We start from the raw sequence: 21,631 nt of genomic DNA, 5'->3' as shown, positions 1-21,631 counted from the left end.
TAATGAAATAAAAATCAGATATTTTTTAAAAATTAATAAGCCCAAGTTATTTTTTTAAATAATTATTCTTTAAAATTTTATTAACATTATAAACCCAGTAAGTGGCATAATAAATGTAACTTGTTGTCAAATGATTCAGAAGACCATATCTATTTTTCTATATATCCAATCTGTCTATCCAACCATCTAGTTATCTATTTCAAGAGAGAATGAGGAGGAAATATAACAACGGATTAATTCTTGGAATATTTTTTAAGTTTCAAATTACTTAAATGAAGAAAACAAGAGCAAAAATGTCAATCTTATTCACTATATTAATAAAATATATCTCTGTCCCAAAAATAAATAAACGTTGAAAAAAAAAATTAAAAAAAAAAAAAGAAAAAAAGGGGCGCCTGGGTGGCGCAGTCGGTTAAGCGTCCGACTTCAGCCAGGTCACGATCTCGCCGTCCGTGAGTTCGAGCCCCGCGTCGGGCTCTGGGCTGCTGGCTCAGAGCCTGGAGCCTGTTTCCGATTCTGTGTCTCCCTCTCTCTCTGCCCCTCCCCCGTTCATGCTCTGTCTCTCTCTGTCCCAAAAATAAATAAACGCTGAAAAAAAAAAAAAAATTAAAATGTTTAAAAAAAAAAAAAAGACTAATCAAATTACAAATCTAAGCAAATCTTTAAAATTTTTTTTAATGTTTATTTATTTGAAAGAGAGAGAGAGAGAGAGCGCGCAAGCATGAGTGCGCGCTCCAGGCATCAGCACAGAGCGAGATGCGGGGCTCAAACTCACCAGCCGGGATATCATGACCTGAGCGGAAGTCAGACACTTAACCGGCTGAGCCACCCAGGCGCCCCTATAAGTGAAACTTTTAAATTGAGAAGTAGTATCTAAAGAAACAAAAAACAAAAATAAAATTCTGCTCTTGACAAAAACTTAATGATGATATAATAAATGTTTCTCCCCTAAAGTTAGGTAAGATAAATGATATGCACCTTCAGCATTTCTTTCTCTCTCTTTTTTTTAATGTTTATTTATTTTGAGAGAAAGAGGAGGGACAGAGAAGAAAGAGAGAATCCCAAGCAGGCTCCGGACCGTCAGCACAGAGCTCAATGCGGAGGTCTATCTCACAAACTGTCACCTTCACCACTTCTATTTGACATTATACTGATGATCCTACGGTACAATACATGAAGAAGTAGAAGTAATTGGTGTAAGATTGGAAGGAAATACATATTTGGAAATACATTATTTGGAAATGAAATAATTGTGTGCATTGCAAACATAAGAATACCCATAAATGATCAGTAAATGGTGATCTTAGTAAGCATTGAATAAAAAGGTATTAAAAATTCATTTGTATTTTAACAACCAAAAAGCAGTTATCAATTTAAAGTAGAAAAATATCATTTGAAAGACCTTGGAAATAATAAAATATCTAAGGATTAATCCCCAAAAAGTGATAAAAAAGTAACTACACTGAAAACTACCAATTTGCTGAGGGATGGACATAAAGGAGTCCCAGAAAAACTGAAAATTATTGTAAGACTCAAGACTGTTAAAATATCAAATCTTGTCAAAGAAATCAATAGCCTCAATACAATACTCTGTGTGTGTGTGTGTGTGTGTGTGTGTGTGTGTGTGTGGTCCAATTTGACAAGCTGGTTTTAAAATTTATATGATGATGCAAAATATCCAAGTCAAGACAATCTCCAAGAAGAATAACAAATGTCGAGTACCTGAATTTTATGTTTTAAAGCTTTTGCAAAATATAAAAATGGTGTTAATAAAATAAAAATTAATTAATAATCAGAGTAAAGTCCAGAATAGTTCCGCACAGATACAATAATTTTATTTATAACAAAATTATCACAGTAATTTAGTGAAAAATTAATGGACTTCTCAATAAATGTGCTACAGCCATGTGCCTGGGTGACTCAGTCTGTTACGTGTCCAACTCTTGATTTCAGCTCAAGTCACGATCTCACAGTTTTGACATCCAGTACCATGTTGGACTCCATGCTGTGCTTGGAACCTGCTTGAGAATCTCTTTCTGTCTGTCTCTCTCTCTTGGTCTATCTCTCTCCCTCTACCCCTCTCCTGGTCTCTCTGTCTCCCAAAATAAATAAAAAAAATAAACGGTGCTAAAGCAGTGGATAACAATGCATAACTTTAATGTACTTTATATATATATATATATATATATATATATATATATATATATATGCCAAAACAATCAACCTTTTGTAGAAAGGAAGGAAAACATGTTTCTAGCAAAGCCTATTTAAATAAGATATATATTAATAAAACATTAATCATTAAATAATGATGACCTGAAATTCATTAAAACTAACAATTTCCATTCTACTTTTATTAAGAATGTGTGTTGTCTGGGGTCTTCTGAGAAACAAACATCAAGACAGATTATACATGAAAAAATATGGGAGGGGATCCTAGAGAAGCTGGCAAAGCACAATACAAATTTGACTCAGAGTGAATGAAACAAGAGAGGAAAATAAGGATGGAAAGTTGAGTGGAAGTTTCTTAGAGAGCATAGTGATTCCAATGAGATTTTAAGAGAGCTGCTAAGGTGTCTTCCAATCGAAGTCATACATCATATGAGTCCTATGTATCCCAGAAATGGGCCCACCTTAATATACTGGATGTATTACCAATTATGAGCAGATCATGGGAAGTGTGAGTTCCCTACAAACGAAATGGTAGATTTCAGAGAGGGGTTTCAGTCAGCTGGGTTCTCTGCATCCATAGGTCTGAAAAGATATTTTAATGGTCACCATAGATATGAAAAGCAAAGCAGTAAGTCTATATTTATACACCCACACACACACAAACACACCCAGATGTGTGCAAAATTATGAAAATCATTGTCAATTTTTTTGAAAAAGAAAAGGTTTGAAGAAGCAACAAATTAATGGACTCATACTGTTCAATTTTGGAAAGATACCAATTCCTTTTAGGTTGATCACTAGTTAAATTAATTAAATCAAAATCAAATGGAAACCTGAAATACTTTTAAATTTTTCTATAAATAGGGAAAATGCTAAAAATGTCTATGGATCACAAGGAAGAGAAACAAACTTGGGGAGTTTAAGTGCTATATACAAGACTTATTATAAAGATGTGGTAATTAAGATAGAATAGTTTACAGATAGGTTTTACAAAGACCACTTGTGGACTCCTGGCTGGCTCAGTCAGTTAAGTGTTTGAATTTGGTTCAGGTCATGACCTCAGGGTTCATGAGTTCAAGCTCCATGTCAAGCCCCATGTCAGGCTCTGTGCTGTCAGCATGGAGCCCACATCGGATCCTCAGTTTCCCTCTCTCTCTGGCCTTGCTTGCAGTCTCTCTCCCTCTCTCAAAAATAAATAAACTTTAAAAAATAATTTAAAAAAGCTAAAAAGGACCATTTGTATAAAATAAAGAAGAGATTATGGGAGAACCTCATGTGGATATAGAACTTGATCTCTATGGCTTATATGAGACTGCAGATTATAGAGAAAGGTTAAATCATTTAGAATTCAATGGTGAGAATATTAATTATTGTGTATTAGCTATGTATTTCCTGCATATAAAAATTCTCTAAGATGTAAAGGGGTTAAACAATACATTTATTCAGCTCCCAATTTTATGTATTACCTAATGTGGTTATGTTCTTGGCTGGTTTTGCTGATCTTTGTGGTCATTTAACAGCTTGGCTGGGATGGATGGCCTAGGATATCTAGCTAGAATAGCTGATCTAAAATGTCTCTACTAAGACAGGTTTGTTTTGTTCCACATGCTACGAATTTCCTGGAGGCTAGACTGGGCTTGCTTACATAGTGACAGCAGCATAAATAGAAACCTTAAAGAGCAGGCAGTTTTCAAATCTCTACTTATGCCACGCTAGTTTTTTACCCTATTTGTCAAACCTGTTCAACAAAGTTAAGATCAGTTTTGGAATATAAGAAAAGTCAATAATGTTCAGAGAAGGAGTGGAATAATGGACAGTTTCAAAATTACACACACACACACACACACACACACACACACACACACACACACACAATCTGCTATAGATCGAATGTGTCCCTCACCAAAATGATATGCTGAACCCTTAATACCCAGTGTGATAATATTTGGAGGTAGGACCTTTGGGAAATGATTAGATCATGAGTCTGGAGACCTTATGAATTAGCTCCCTTGTAACAGAGACCACTGAGAGCTTCCTTGCCTATTCCGCTGTGTGAGGACACAGAAAATGGATGGCAGTATCCAACCAGGAAGAGGGCCCTCCTCAGAATCTGGCTATGTTGGCAATTTGATCTCAGACTTTCAGCCTCCAGAACTGTGAGAACTAAGTTCCTGTAGTTTATAAGCCACGCAATTTATGTTAGTTTGTAATAGCAATCCAAGCAAATTAATACACAATTCATAAGAGAAAAATGAAAATTTTAACCCTTACAACATAGATACAAAATGGATTAAGGGTTAAGTTTAAATTTAAGCCTTAAAAATTTTTAGTATGAAATATGGATATATTGTAAAAAAGTTTTCTTAACTCAAAAATAGTCAAATAATTAACCTCATTAAATTACATTAAAATTTCTGTTCAAAATGGACACAATAAAGAAAATGGAAAAATAATTTGGAGAGTATATTTAATGCATATAAGGATTTAATGATTTACATATTGTACATTCTTTTAAATCTTAAAAAATAGTTTAAAAATCTTAAATGGTCATTTCACTAAAAGCAAATCTGAATGGATACTTTAACAATAATTAGGGAACTAAAATCATTATCACAAATGCTCATCAGTTTATAAACATTACATTAAAAACTACAGATGTTGAGGTGCCTGGGTGGTTCAGTCAGTTGAGCTTCTGGCTCTTGGTTTTGGCTCGCATCGTGATCTCACGCTTGTGAGTTGGAGCCCCACGTCAGGCTCCCACTGACATTGGGATTCTGCTTGGAATTCTCTCTTTCTGCCCCTCCCCTGCTCATGTAGGCATGCACGCTCATGTGCTTTCTCTCTCTCTCTCTCTCTCTCTCTCTGTCTCTCTCTCTCAAAATAAATAAATAAACTTTAAAGAATACCATAATTTCTGTTAAAAAAAGAAAATGTAGAAGTCTGGTAATGCCCACTTTGGTAAAGATTTGGAGTATTAAATATGCTTCTCATGGAAGTGTTCACTGACAAAAATATAGTGGAAAAATATGGTATTTATGTAACTTGAAAATGTCATTTCTCAATGACCCAGAAGTTCTAGTAATGAGTATACTCCACAGTAAAATTTCTCATGAATGTACATCAAAAGACATATAATTCAGTGTTTGTAGAAACATTGTAACACTTGGGAACAATCTGAAAATCCATCAAAGAAGACTGGATAGTTGAATTGTTATATTCACTCATGGAAATACATATGAGTGCAAAAATGGATATCTATACTATCACACCGATACATATACCTTTCGTAATTAAAATGCTGAGCAAAAAAACCCACAAAACACAGTATACCTTGAGTGTGGTTTCAATACGTGATTTTTTAAAAGCAAACTCTACCTGCAACATGGGGCTTCTATTCACTACCCTAAGATCAGTAGCCTCTTGTTCTACCAACTGAGGCAGCCAGACACATCACAATAGGTAAATTTCAAAAGCAGAGAAAAGTACAAATATATCATTTCCCGTTCAATAAAAGTAATCTGAAAATTATGAGTATGATAGTCATGTAACTCAGAATAATGTTTGCCTCCCTGTATGAGGACAGTGTAGTGACAGAAATGTCAAAGGCTTTGATTCTCAAGCAGTATGTTGTATATATATATGAGTGTTCAGCTTACCTCTTTACCTCATACATCTATCTAAGTCCAATATTTGTAAAATGTCTTTATAATAAAATAATTTTAAAAAACAATATTTGGGATAATGAGAATAATCTATAGTTTATGGAAAATACGTTATTCATTGTTCAAAAGTCAGTATAATTAAAAAGAAAATAGAGTATAAAAAAAGTAAAAAATGAATATGGGCATACTAGAGTGTATCACAGGCCAATTTTTTCTCATGAAAATGTTAGATTTTGATCATTCAAATTTCTCACAGGTTATTGAGGCCAAGAGGTTTGATACCATGTAAAACATAGAGTATTACTACTTTATGGAATTCTTGACTTTACACAAAAGTTAATATTGCTAAGCTTCTCTTACATCACATCAGAATGAAAGTATTAATGTAATACTAAATTATATATAATATTAATAGTCAATTTCTGCCAGGTTAGTGTAACGACATAAACATGAGAGTGAAAAACATTTAAAGAGGGAAAATAAGGGCTCAATAGCTATAGTTATTAGTACTGTTTATCATTACGCTTATACTGAATACCAGTTAGGATTGCTCCATAATTATAATAACTTAATTAATTGAATGTCGTATAAATGCTTAACACACGGAGAATTGATTATCTTTTATAATCTATTTCAAGTATCCTTCAGTTAACACTCTTATAACCATTACAGTTTCATGAACAAGATTCAAGAATATTTTGATGTTTTTCCCTTATTAGAATATCAATGATATTCCTGTCAAAAAAGTTACATTTATTAATAAATTCACTTATGTTTTTGCTACAGGTTCTGTAACTTTATTTGTATTATCAAATTGGCCTGTGACCCATAACAGCAAGAGAGATACTCTTCTGAATAAAAATATGAACAACTAATATTTTCAAGTTCAAATTAAAATTCTTAAGTGCATTTTTGAAATAATAGCTGATACTATAACTAACACAATCTATAACAGATATAGCATTCAAGATGGACAATTTGTTTCATCTCTTAAAAGTAATACGGATGCATGGATCAGGAAAAGTGACAAAATTTTGCTTTCCTTGGGAGGAAACGTTGCTATTGTTTATGCTAAATGGGCATTCTTGTTACCAATAGAGTGACCGAACTGCGGTTGATTTCTTAAAAATGGCAGACTCTACGGGAGATGTGGCGGCGTGGTGCACGACTGCAGGAGAATAAAGTTACAACCTTTTATTCTGCACCAGCACTAGCTGTGCTAGACAAGTACAAAGTAATACCATTTTTATTTCTTGACTTAAAATATAAATTTTAAAGCTTATATCTTCATTGCCTAGACAACTCTCCAGGGTGTTTTGATATACAAACTGTTCCTTTACCCTTAGGCACATTCTTTATTGACTTCACAAAAAAATGCATCATTTCCAAAATAGTACCTATATTTCGTTACACTGTGAAAGACTGAGAATGAACAGAATCTGCGAATATTACCTGTTCCTTTATATATAAATACTGCCAAGAATTCACCTAAATGTGTTGAGATCACGTGAACATACATAAATATCTCTTATTATTACCCCACCACTTCGTCCTTAAATAATCATTTTAGGATGAGTTTTCATAATTAAACCTAGATAGGATTTGGGGGAAGGTATTTGGCCACCAGTGCTTATAGGTTATTTTGTGACACTATGTTTTTCAGTTGATCTCACTGTTACCAAAGTGTAAAACCTGGACGTATAATCATTATACCATTTGCTAAAATGACCAAATACTGACTTATATGTTGTTTTTTGAAAGTAATCTGGTGAAGAATAAGAAAATCTTAAAGTTGCATATGATAGTATAATTTTCAGAAAAGAACATTTTCTTTAACATTTTAGGTGCATTAGAGTTATATTATGTTCTCATTATATTTTTAGTGATAAGGACAAACGCTACTTTTTCCTTTCTGCATACAATGATTGTTTCAGGGGCTAATGAATAATAAGCCCCCACACCTTTAAAAAAATTTTTTTAATGTTTATTTATTTTTGAGAGAGAGAGAGAGACAGAGTACAAGCAGGGGAGGAGCAGAGAGAGGGAGACACAGAATCCTAAGCAGGCCCCAGGCTCGAGCTGTCAGCACAGAGCCTGATGCGGGGCTTGAACCCATGGACCACAAGATGGTGACCTAAGCTGAAGTCGGAGGCTTAAGTGACTGAGCCACCCAGAGGCCCCAAGCCCCCACACTTTTTTAATGTACTTTCACCCCCTGAGGAACCACTTCATGTTTGGATTCTGAGAGAAAAATGTAAATCCTTCTCACTTTTTTTTTATGAGGAATGTCACTTTAATGGGGGGAAGGGTAGATTAAGGATGGGGGAGTTACACAAATTAATTTAGGCTTGTGTTCAGTAAAAACCCTAATAAACTTGAATAATGAATTAATAAGTTATGTTAATGTAGGTATGCATTAGGGGGAGCTGAGATTTGTCTGCGTGTCTGTTTGCATTATATATAATATTAGTACTATTATGTGGGAGACTGCCGACAAAAAAGCTGCAGAAGCTGATTTCATTATGAATACTTTTGTAGGTTGAGCTCTCCACAAGTAGATGCCTAGATGGAGTGTGGCATGCATGGTATTTATTCATCGGGCATCAACACCTGTGGAAAGGAAAATGGAAGAAGTAGATTTGGAAGTTAGAAGTGTGCCTGCAAAATAGGCCTAAATGAAAATTCAGCCAATCTTACAGAAAATTTAGGAGTATATATGGCTCATCACAGATGCCCAGCCTTTTAATCTGCACCACAATCCGTCATTGTATATGGCCTGCATTAAGATAAACTGAGGTAATTAAAAAGAAACTGACAGCTACAGTCTGTCTGCTGACAGCTGTGCGATAAGTCCTGTGTCAAAAGCAGATTTAGTTGGGGCGCCTGGGTGGCTCAGTCGGTTAAGCATCCAACTTTGGCTCAGGTCATGATCTCACGGTTCGTGGGTTCAAGCCCTGCATCGGGCTCTGTGCTGACAGCTCAGAGCCTGGAGCCTGCTTCAGATTCTGTATCTCCTTCTGTCTCTGCCCGCCCCCCACCCGCGTTCACTTTCTCTCTCTGTCTCAAAAATACATAAAACGTAAAAAAAAAAAAAAAAAAAAAAAAAGTAAAAAGTAAATTAGGTAATATATCTCTGTACCGATCAAAGTCCATCCAAAGTCCATCCAGTGGGCTACTCATCATCTCTGTCCTCTACTGTATTCAAGTTAGATTCTGCTTTGCCCATATCAGTGATTCCTCTGGTGTTATGACCTAGACCCCCATTCCCTAAGTGTAGAGACCCTGGTCACCACGTCCTTCTCAGCTGAGGTTAATGAAGGTGTTCATTTACAGTCATGACCGGGCAAGTGTGTACCAATAGGCACCAAAATGGATTATCTGGATGATAGCTATACATCTCATCTCTGCCCTTATTGTGTAACAGCAGCCCTATCCCCTTCGGAAATAATCAGAGTTAATTACACTTGCCAAACTGCTGACTCCTGCCTTTGCCTACTGGTCCTTGGACACAGTAACCTAAAGTGCTTGAGTGGCAGCCATCGTTTTTAGCTTAGTTTTCGTGATCCCTGGTGAAAGAATGTTCCCTTTGGGGAATACGAGCTGTAACTTGGCAGAACATTAGTATGTGAGAGAAGAAAGCCAAAACACTTCCATGTGTTATTGAGAATGATGATAAGTGGAGGTAAATCCAGCTTCCATATTTAATTATCAAACTTATGTCAGACATACATTCTTCCTGTTGGACATACAATGACATAGAGAGGTCTTTAGTTCAATTTGTATACTAAAGCTTGGAAGACAGTACCTCAACCTTGTATACTATTGTCTCAAGGAGAAGGCGGTGGGACACATCAACTACATCTCCAGCAGATTGTTCAAATACTCTATCAGCTAGTCATTTCAGGGTGGTGCAGTATGGGATATAAAGTAGATTCTAAAGTCCTGAAATAAATCTTACACTTTCTTTGCTATAAAGTGGTTCCCCTAATCCGGTGTGATTAATGTGATTAAATTCTCCAAATATCTCAAGGAGTAGTGCATAGTGAGGCCCTCTGGATATTATTTGTCTAAACTAATCTATGGGCTAATGGAAAAGAGTTCAATGCTAATGTTTGTTGAAGTTTTATTTGAAATAGACAAAACTAGAAATTATAAAAACATATAGCAACAAGTGAAAGAATAAAATATCTTTAGGATATCCATACAATGCAATGCTCTACAGCAATAGAAAAGAAACTATTGATATGAACAACAACATATATGGATATCAAAATTATTACATCAAGTAAAAAAGTAAAACAAAGAGTACTTTCACCTAATTCCGTTTATATAAAATTAAAAAAAAATGTAAACTTAAAATCTTTAGTGACAGTAGATCAATGGTGGTGTGGGGAAGGAGTAGGAAATTTGGAGAGCTGAGAGGGATAGATTACACAAGAGAAGGAAAACACTTTTGATGGCTATGGATATGTCCATTATCTTCAGTGCAGAAATTATTTCATGGGCATATATCATACCAAATCTTATCACCTTTTACACTTTAAACATGTGTACTATATTGCATGTCAATTAAACTTTAACAAAGTTGTTTGAAAAGGAAGATATAACAATCTCATCTATTCCCACCTGGTTATTTCCAAGATTAAGTGTGAAAAGTAAACATAATATACTTTGAGCCATATAGGTACTAAATAAATATTGGCTATTATTACTCATAACAAATAAGAATAAATTACTAGTATTAATGTAATAAAATACCAAAAAGCATTAGTAATAAGTCATAGGTCAAAAATTAATAAATCATAGCTCAAAAACCATGGTACATTTTTCAAAATGCTAGAAACTGAATGATGATGAAGAAATTAGTAAAAATGTTAAAAAGTGAGTTGCAGCAAAAGGGATAATTTGAGAGAAATCTGCAGCCCTATTTCAGTTACAATAGAAGAAAGTAAAAAATGAAAAGGTTGTGAATGTGTTCTAAGAAATTATAAAAAGATCAGAATAAAACCAAAGAAACTATAATAAAAAGTCTGGCCTGATCAGAAAAAAGAAGCACACATGAATAATATTAGGAATAAGTAAAGAGACATAAAAACAGTTTCAATATTGTTAACGACAAGAAGGGCCACCAGAAAAGAATATCAATTTCCAGTACTTCTCACACAGGTATTGGGGATTATTCTAACAGCTAAAGAAAACTAAGAAAATTAAGAGTAATAATAATAGTCCCAAAATGAAAATGGTGGAAACCAGAAGATTTTGGCACAGCCAAAACCTTTCAGAATTGGGAAATTCTTTTACTTATTTGGGAATTATTCTCAAATAAGTAGAGACATCCAAGAAGCTGCAGGTTTAAAAACCCTTCAGGCTAGGGGATAAAACAGATCTACTATGGTTAAAGACCATATCATGTAAAGACTGGAGGATCACAGGCAGACACATTAGAATAAAATATTAAGAGTTTGAAAACCAACATTCAAATGACCTGCCTTTAGGCTTTAAGAAACATGGGTTGTCTGGAGAAACTTATGCTTTGGAATTGGATAAGGTAATAATACCAATACCAATAATACCAATGAATTTAGTTTTCTATAATATATATATATATATATATATATATATATATATATATATATGAAAGAATCATTTCTGAAGGAATAAAACTTCATGCTAGTTTTTGAATAATTTCTAAAAACAAGTTGTTTCAAATAAAATGTTTAGCACATAATCAATTCTAGGCACCCAAATAATGAAAGATAGACTTATAAATCTATGCTTAATATTACAAGGAGATTATAGTTAATCTTGAAATATTCATAAGATAATTGAAAATTAAAAAAACATAGTGACATATCAGTGTCAGACAAAAACAAAAGCCAAGAAAAATGATAAAACCTGATAAACACAGAAATTATAATTAATAATTCAGTGAATGCATTTAACAGTTTAAACACATCTGGAGGGGGAATTAATTGCCAGGAAAATAAGTCAAAATAAGTGATACAGAAGTGGAATGCAAAGTTTAAAAAGATGGGAGGGCGCCTGTGTGGCTCAGTCAGTTAAGTGTCCACCTCTTGATTTCAACTCCAGTAATGATCTCACACTTCATGAGATAGAACCCCACATCAGGCTCTGTATCGACAGCATGGAGCCTGCTTGGGATTCTCTCTTTCCTTCTCCCTAACCCTCCCCCCTTTTTGCTCATGCATTCATGTGTACACTCTCTTTCTAAAAATAAATAAATAAACTTTAAAAAAGGAAAAGTTCAGACTAGTAGAAAAGAGATATAGGAGGTAGAGTTTAACAAATACTTAATTGGAGACCTAGTAAGAAAAGTAAGAGGTTATGGAGTAAAAGAAATTTAAAACAATTTGAGTAGTTAATAGGTAATAATTTTCCAAAACAGTTAAAAGTCATCAATTCATAGTTTAAAAATGCTCAATAGCCCCAAATAAGTCATAAAGAAAATCACAACCAATTACATCATAATGAAATCATAGAAATCTAAAGAAAAAAGGAAATAAATCATAAATGAGCTAGATGGCAAAAAAGAGACGCTATGTTTTAATGGCAAAATTTAAACAAATAGCTGACTTTTCATCAGGAGTAATTAAAGCCACAGGATAGTGGACTATGTTTAAAACACTAAATACATAAACATTTGATAATTGACAAGGAAAAAAATATACACTTCTGGAATTCAGACCAGTCAAAGATATTTTCTAGCAACCTAAAAGAAAGAATGCACTACCAGCAGACCTAAGCTAAAGGCCATTCTGAAAGTGTTCACCAAGTTCAGGCAGAAAGAACTATTTTCAGATGAAGTATTAGTGATGTAAAAATAAATGAAGAACAGTAAATATAAAAATGCAAATGTGAATATTGATTCTACCAAGCGGTAATAATATCCTTTGGGGTCAAACATTTTATGGATAATAAATAAAATTGCATACTGTATTGGTTAGTGTTTTCCAGAAAAACAGAACCAATAAGATATATAACGAGAGAGAGGAGATTTATTATAGAAATTGGCTCACATAGCTATAGAGGCCAAGAAGTGCCAAATCTGCTGCCTGCAAACTGGAGAACCAGAAAAGCCTCCAGTGTAATTCAGTTTAAGTCTGAAGGCCTGAGATCCAGGAGCTCCAATGTTATAGGGCAGGAGAAAATGGACATCCGAGAGAGAGAGAGAGAGAGAGAGAGGGAGAATTTCTCCCTTTCTTGGCCTTTTCCTATTTGGGTTCTCAGTTATGTGTGCCACATTGGTGAGGGTGATCTTCTTTGCTCAATCTACTGATACAAATGCTGATCTCTCCCAGAAACACCCTCACAAACACACCCAGAAATAACATTTTACCAACTACGTGGACATTCCTTAGCTCTGTCAAGCTGACATCTAAAAGTAACCCTCACACATGACAAGAATAGAAAAACATTTGGGATGAAGATGAATGGAATTAACATTATTAAACTCCTTTTATTATCTGTGAGAGGAATGAGGGTGTCAGGAGATTTTGGTAAGTAAAGAATGTATGCTCTATTTCCTAGCTACTGCTAGAAAAAACAATAAAAGAAATATAGCTTCTAAGTTGACAGAAAGGAATGTGGTATAGTAATTGTGGAATTAAGAAAGCAGGGGCGCCTGGGTGGCTCAGTCGGTTGAGCGTCCGACTTCAGCTCAGGTCACGATCTCGCGGTCCGTGAGTTCGAGCCCCGCGTCGGGCTCTGGGCTGATGGCTCAGAGCCTGGAGCCTGCTTCCGATTCTGTGTCTCCCTCTCTCTCTGACCCTCCCCTGTTCATGCTCTGTCTCTCTCTGTCTCAAAAATAAATAAAAACGTTAAAAAAATTAAAAAGAAAGAAAGAAAGCAGAGGAAATGACTACAGACAGATTACACAAAAAAGAAAAAAAAAAGAAACAATCACAATTAGAAAGCGCTCTTTCCAATATATATATACACATGTAGAAACGCTGAGGTAACTACATAATGATAAGATAAAATAGAAATTAAAGCAAAACTTAACCAGTACGTCATTTCAAAAGAAAAAAGTTTCAATTCACCAAGAATATGTAACAAGTTTAACTTGGTATGAATTTAGTAAAATCACCAGAAATTATATACAGCTGTAACTGATAGACAAACAGAAACTATCAGAAGGGATAAAGGCATTTTGAATAGAAATTAATAAACTTGATCTAATATACATACACAGAACATTGTTATCTAAGAATTAAAGAACATACTGCATCTCTTTCTTGGAACTGTGGGTCCTAGGTGTTCATTTTGTTATTTCTAAGTCCATTATATGTATGTCCTGTGTTTTCTTTTAAACTTAATATTCTGTAATAGAAATTAAGGTAAAACAACTATCACAAGATTTATAGAAGGGAATAACCATGATACAATAACAAAACATCCAGAGATTAAATTGAACAGCAAGAAATTAAGTGCATGTGGAATAAAATAAGGAGTTCCAACAAAGTCTATGTGGAATATTCTAGAATACTGATAGTGGGGCGCCTGGGTGGCGCAGTCGGTTAAGCGTCCGACTTCAACCAGGTCACGATCTCGTGGTCCGTGAGTTCGAGCCCCGCGTCAGGCTCTGGGCTGATGGCTCGGAGCCTGGAGCCTGTTTCCGATTCTGTGTCTCCCTCTCTCTCTGCCCCTCCCCCATTCATGCTCTGTCTCTCTCTGTCCCAAAAATAAATAAACATTGAAAAAAAAAAATTAAAAAAAAAAAAAAAAAAAATAGAATACTGATAGTATATATGAGGCTCTATCCAAAGACAAAATAGTTAATACTTTTTTATAACTGGAAATAACACATAAGTTTTTAAAAATGTTTTTTTAATGTTTATTTATTTTTGAGAGAGAGCACAAGTGAAAGAAGGGCAGAGAGAGGGAGACAGACTATGAAGCAGGCTCTAGTCTCTGAGCTATAAGCAGAGTTCAAAGCAGGGCTCAAACTCCTGAATCATGACATCATGATCTGAGCTGAAGCCAGATGCTTAACTGACTGAGCCACCCAGGCGCCATAAAATACATAAGTTTTTATATTAGGAAAACATGAATATAGTGCTGAATATACAGAAACATTCTGCTAAAACTGCAAAACATAAAGGAAAAAATAAATGCTCTAAAAGATATTCAAAAAAACCAATGTGGATTAATATGAAAAAAGAACATTGGACTGAAAGATAACTTTTCATCAACAATAATATGCTAGAAAAATCAATAATAACTAAAATGTTGAGGAAATATATTTATTATATAACTTATCTAGCTAAATTCAGAAAACAAATGTAATTATACGTGGCTTCTGATTATCAACAAATACTGGAAAAACGAATAAAGATTTTAAATTTCCAAGGAAAAATATTCTTTAGTCTACAATTCTATCTCCTGTATAGTCTCATTTAGGAGGTTTAAAAATGAGGTTAGGTTGCCAGATATAACATTTTCAAATTAGAATAAAAGTGAAAGTTTACCACAACAAAGCATTCCTAACTACTTTTATGAGTTATGTAACATTTAGAAAACTCAGCTTTTTCATTTGTAAACTGTGGAGGAGTGTATAATTCTACTTTGCATTGTGTACAAGTTTAATTCTAAAATTGTAAGCATAAAGTACAAGTTCTGATATATTATTAGGCTTCAATGAATATTACTTATCTTTACTATTACTTTTACTTATTAACATATAGAAATAATGCTATATATTTTTGAAAGAATGGAATTAAAACACATTTATTTATTTAATTTATTTTTTCCCATCTTTATCAATATATAATTGACATATAGTATTAAGTTTAAGGTGTACAACATTGTTGTGGCTTTAATAAATTGCCCTTTGTTAAGTCGAACCTGGGTGTCACATGGTGAACCATGGGGTTTAAGAAGAAGCCACAAAGGAATTGAAAGAAGTTTATTACTCACAGGTCCTGGAGGAAGTACACAGCACACCTTGAGGGGTCACGTGAGGTTAAGGCATGATACAGGCAGAGAGAAAGAAGGACCTGAGGCACATCCTTTTATTAGGGTCCTTAAGTTGGATGCTTTGGGGTTCCCAGGCTAAGACCAGATTAATCAATTCAAACCCCCCCAAAAAAAATCTAAACTCCACAGGGTCTTATATAAGGGGCACACAAGGGGAAAGGCTCTGTCTGGGAGACACAGGAGAGTGTTCATCACAAGGGCCTTTGGGGAAGTCTTATCAGGGACTTACATTTACTTGTGACTTTGTGGGGTGCTATCTAGGGCATGTGCTCACATGAGGCCACTGCTGGCAGTTTGATCAAACAAAATGTATGCCAAGCCAGCAATAGCATGGTGTAGCTTAGCTAAATGCTTGACAGAATAATAACGAGATACATGTATATACTGCAGAATGAAATCACTTAATTTAGACTACTCCCTCCAGTCTTGGAATTGGCAAGAAATTAAATAAAGCAAATAAAATTTACAAAAATATTAGCCTTTATCAGATATGAATAATGACACAAATACTGTGAAAAACCACTACTTCTTATAAACAGAAAAAAATAAATGAAAATATACTTCATTATTGTGTGCTAACTTTTCCAATATTTTCTGTTAACAACCTCTGATAGAGAAGTTAATAATCTGTATAAATCATTTCAAAACCACTTCAAGTAATGCTTATTGCTAAGGAAATGTTTTAAGTACAGGACAAAAATATATGAGTATTTTATCATCAAAAGTCATGCTTTTTGGTCTAGATCGAAAACTTTTAGTTTTTAATTTTGACTTTTAGTACTTGGAAAAAGAGATAATGCTGCTGGCAGTATCATTGCATCCAGAGATACAAGCTAGCCAGCCCCGCTTATGACCTATGCAGAAAGAAAGATTAGATTATAATAAATCAAGAATGCAGCATTTTCAAATTTGCCCAATGGATCTATATGGATCTTGGTTAGTTTGTATATTGCACTGGGCTCACCATTTCTACAGACTCTTTGTACAAGTTATTGCTGTATTTGTGGTTACATATTATTTATTAGATGACACTTACCTTGAACATAACATAAAATATATTTAACTAAGCTTTTCTTACACTAAAGATTTGTGATTAATCTAGTCTTCAAATATATCAGTCACATAACAAATATCTTGGATATCTCTTCAAACATTATGAGCTATTGGGACAAGCTAAATGTTTGCTGAGGTTGCTTAAGACACAGAATTTCATTACAGCCTAGGAATATCACTTATTGAAAATAAGTCTTAATTTTCCTTGTGAGTTATAGATGTCTTAAGACAAATGGGAGCTCTATCAGTATTTTTAAATTCAAAAAATAAAAACAGAGAAATGTATCTTAAGAGTGCCTATAATAACAAGAAAGCAAGTACTGCATGTGAAGGTATAAATGGCCCTCATTTCATAGATAGAAATCCAACTTTGGTCCCTTGAAGCAGCACATTCAAATGGAAATAGCAAAAAGTACAATAACATTTAGAGATTTTCATGTGGAGATTGTTAGAAATTGTTCTGGAAGTGAAGAGAAAATGTAAAATTTCATTTAATTAATGTAGTTAATTAAATGAGATAATTTTGTGGCTAGTTGATATTCAATTTGATTTAGACAAGTGGTAGTTGGCTCTGTATCAAACATATCAGTATTTAAACAATTTCTTTGGGGAAGAAAATTAGTTTAATGGTGTTACAAATATTTATTTTATAGACATGTGGAAGGTACTGATTAGTCATTAGACAGATCTTATTTATTTAGGAAGCCTCTATTATCATAGAATATACTTTATTTCACTATTTTAAAATTATTTTTTAAGTTGGTGAGGTATTTAAGCCGTCAGGATAGCAAATTGCTAAGAAAGATATAACACTACAGTTCATCAGTGGTATGTAACATTACTAAAATGTTATAAATAAATATGAATATGAAATATAATATACTTATCTCAATGTTATTTACAAGATTCTTGCAGAAAATTATTTTCATCATCATAATAGGCCAAATTTTACATATTTTGATTTTAAGGCTTTATGTAAATAAGATTTTTCTTTGGGACAGATTTTTATAGGAGTAACAAAACGGAAAATGCTACTATTATTCTTTGTGACCGGCATTCTCAGTTACTCTATATTTTGTGAGACTTCTTCAATAAACATGAATTTTTTGGACTATTGGTTAATTTGATTTCAGTCAGCTTAGCATACTTACCAATGGAATTCATAAAAATCTATAAGAAATCAGATGACCTTTTAAAAAGTATTTATCAATAGGTATTTAATAAATACTTCTTGGATAAAATGATTAAAATATGTTACTAGCTTACAAGTTCTCATAGTACCTAAATTGTCCTTTTGAAACTTCAAAAATATTTTTCCCTTATTTAGGGTAAAGAAGGGGAAATTATCTCTCCAAATATCTCTTGTATGAAAACCCTAAATATGTGAAATATATTAAAGCAATAGACCAGGGAAGATAATGATGGTAACATAAATAGACTCTCTAATTTCTCTTACAGGAACAAAACAAAAGAACAAGTAGATATCAGAAGGGAAAAAAAAAAAACATACCAAACAAAATAAAACAAAACCACCATCAATAATGAAAACAATAACAGAACATCAGAAGAGAGACATCTTCAACAAAATTGGATGAAAAATTATCCCAGAAAAAAATGGGGAGATGTAAATCATCTACAACAGCTGGATTTAAAGAAGATGGACATAACAAGATACCAAGATCATGAACAGATGGGTTTGTATGATTGTCTTAAGCTCAGGGTATAGGAAATGCTTAAAAATACCTTTAAAAGGAGGTGACTCTAAAATGGTGGAATCATTAGTAGGTGGACATGAAAACAACCAGTAAAAACAGTAGAAATGTCAGGCTTTCATTTATAAGCAAGTGATATTAAGAAATATTAACAGGGGTGTCTGGGTGGCTCAGTCAGTTGAGTGTCTGACTTCGGCTCAAGTCATGTTCTCATGGCTCATAAGTTCAAGCCCCACATTGGGCTTTGTGCTGACAGCTCAGAGCCTGGAGCCTGCTTCGGATTCTGTGTCTCCCTCTCTTTGCCCCTCCCCTGTTCATGCTCTCTCTCTCTCTCTCTATCTCTCTCTGTGTCAAATATAAATAAACATTTAAAAAAATAAAAAAAAAAGAAATGTTAACAAAAACTAGGAAATGAAACATGATGATGCCTGCATATTCTTTTCATGTCATTGCTTAATAGTCAGTGGAGAATTCATTTTCTAGGATAATGCATTTGACAAGTATAGGCAAAATATTCTAAAATTACAGGTTAAGTTATAAATGTTTGTACAGTAGAAGGTATAATCATATAGATTACATATTTATTTTCTTATTGGATATTGAGGAGTTTTGTATCAATTAGGAAATTTATTTCATTATTAACATGACAGAATGCTTAAATCTTCAGCCCTGGGCCACCTGGATGGCTCATTTGGTTAGGTGTCTGACTCTTGATTTTGGTTTAGGTCATGATCTCATGGTTCATCAGTTTGAGCCTTCCATCGAGCTCTAAGCCGAGCGTGGAGCCTGCTTACAATTCTCTCTCTCTCCCTCTCTTTCTGCCTCTCCCCCACTATCACTCTCTCTATCTCAAAATAGAATAAATAAACTTTAAAAAATTAATAAATAAATCTCAAGTCTTCAATATCTTTTTTGAACTAGCCTTATCATCCTACTGGTTTCCTCATTGCATAATAAGTTTAATAAAATCTTTGACAGATACTCATTTTATATTTGTATATCACAGAGAGAAGCATTTGTAATTTCATACAAATTTCATACAAATTTCATATATATTTCTTTAATATATATACATATAATATGTATAATATATATATATATATATGTATATATATATATATATATAAAGAGTGTTGGGGGTTCAACTGAAATGCTTAAGTAGACCTACCTTCTAGAACAAATGAAACATATTAATTCACAAGTGCTCCTCATGGGATATTTATAGCTAAGAACATCTCTTTCCCCATTATTTCCTCAGGTGCTTGAAATTTTTACAGGTACTGTGATTTGTGTTGTTTTTATAATGTCCATAATTATAAAACCAACCCAGAAAACACACACACATGTCTGCAAGCACACAAATTTCCACATGGTGAAAAGTTGATATTTCTGGCAACAGTATTATGTGTTGTCTTCTATGTTTACTTCAAAATTATATATTGTAACTTTAAATAGGCAAAATATATTGATCAGGTATCCATGATTTTATCTAATCATATGATCAAATCACTCTGAAATTCTGTTGGTTGCCTTTTAGAATCAGCTTTTAAATAAGAATAAATAAAGAGATAAATGAAGATTTGCAAAGTCTCTTACACCTGAAATTATTTCAGATTTGCTAGAAGTACCTCAAAGATTGTAAAGCTTTGTTCTTTCACACTATAAGAATGCTATAAATAATTTTATTTGATGTGTTCATTTTTTAACTGGATTCTGTTATTATAAATAGCTGAATGGAAAAAAATCAAACTAAAGGGATATTTGTGAATAGAAATTTATTATTGTAAATTTTGGAGGGATTAAACACTTTACAGAATATATTAGAAGTCTCTGGAGATTTGTTAATGTTCGTAATGTCCATAATATTGTTAAGCAAAATCGAATCTGGACTTATGTGAGGAAAAATTTTATACAAAAAGACTATTGTAACAAAGAAGATGCTCTGATCTGAGGATCTGCAGGCGTCTCAAAATGAAACAAACAAACAAAAAAAACTGTGGGGGAGAGACTTTTATAGGGAATGGAGGGTGCTAGCTGGGACTTTGAGGAAAAAAATGAGTAAGTGGGGGTTTGCACACAACATCACTGAGGAAGTTTAACAAGAAATAATTCATGCTGTGCAAATGATTCTTGTAATAAGTGATTGTTCTACACCTTAGAGTTTACTTAAACTTGGGGTGGGAGGAGCCACAACTGAGAGGACTCTGAGAGGAGAGAAGCCTGATGGAAGGTTGTTCAAGCCAAGTCAGTGGCCAAGTAATGGGCAACCGGTCGGTCCTCTCTGTTGTTTAAGAGAGACAAAGTTCATCTTTAAAAACTATTAGAGATGGAATAGTTATTGTGAAGTTGAGGTTCTCAAGGTGGTTTTCACAACGGGTTGGACACACACTCTTGCTGGCTTTAAAAAAAAAAATAGCTGTATGATTTATTGTGTATGTTGTCAACCCAGCAATTATGGAGAGCTTGGAGATCCAGCATTTGATGAGTGGTATGCCTTAGTAATATAATAAAACGAGTAAAACCGGTTTGTGCTGGGAGTTGGTGGCGTGGTGCAGGGCTCTGAAGAATGAGCGGCTTCGGTGCACAGACTGGTTTCCGGGGATTGTGATTTGCAGGGTCCGCCACGGAGCCAGAGCAGATGCTGGAGACACAGACGCAAGGTATGGTAAACCCTCAGTCTGGGTGTGGTCTCACCAATCATGTCAAGGAGATAGTAGACGATGAGAATATGAATGCAGAAAAGTCATCAAAACAGATAGTGGATCTCCATTCTTTGCCACCTCGTGCCTATGTGGGTCAGATAGTTGTGCCTATTTTATTATAGGGACTTGCTGTGTTTACAAAAAGCCACCAAATCCCATTGGGTTTCTACCATCTTACCTTTAAACAAAAACAAGGCACAGTTTGAAGATCGAAACTGATTTATTGGGAAGAACAGAAAAAAATTGTTTTCCACTGCAGATTTACGTGATTAACAGGCAGCTTTAATTGCCACGATTCCCCCATCCCCGCCCTGGGTTTTGTTTTTCGTTGTTG

General features: G+C 34.1%; 1 pseudogene; it reads left to right on the top strand.

Moving 5' to 3' along the window:
* Positions 1-3,432: 3,432 nt before the first annotated feature.
* On the top strand, positions 3,433-21,516 carry LOC123596377 (annotated as a pseudogene).
* Positions 21,517-21,631: the final 115 nt, after the last annotated feature.

Source organism: Leopardus geoffroyi, chromosome B1, assembly GCF_018350155.1.
Source record: "Leopardus geoffroyi isolate Oge1 chromosome B1, O.geoffroyi_Oge1_pat1.0, whole genome shotgun sequence".
Taxonomy (NCBI): Eukaryota; Metazoa; Chordata; class Mammalia; order Carnivora; family Felidae; genus Leopardus; species Leopardus geoffroyi.
Note: the sequence above shows the minus strand (reverse complement) of the source record. Positions and strands in the feature narration are given on the sequence as shown.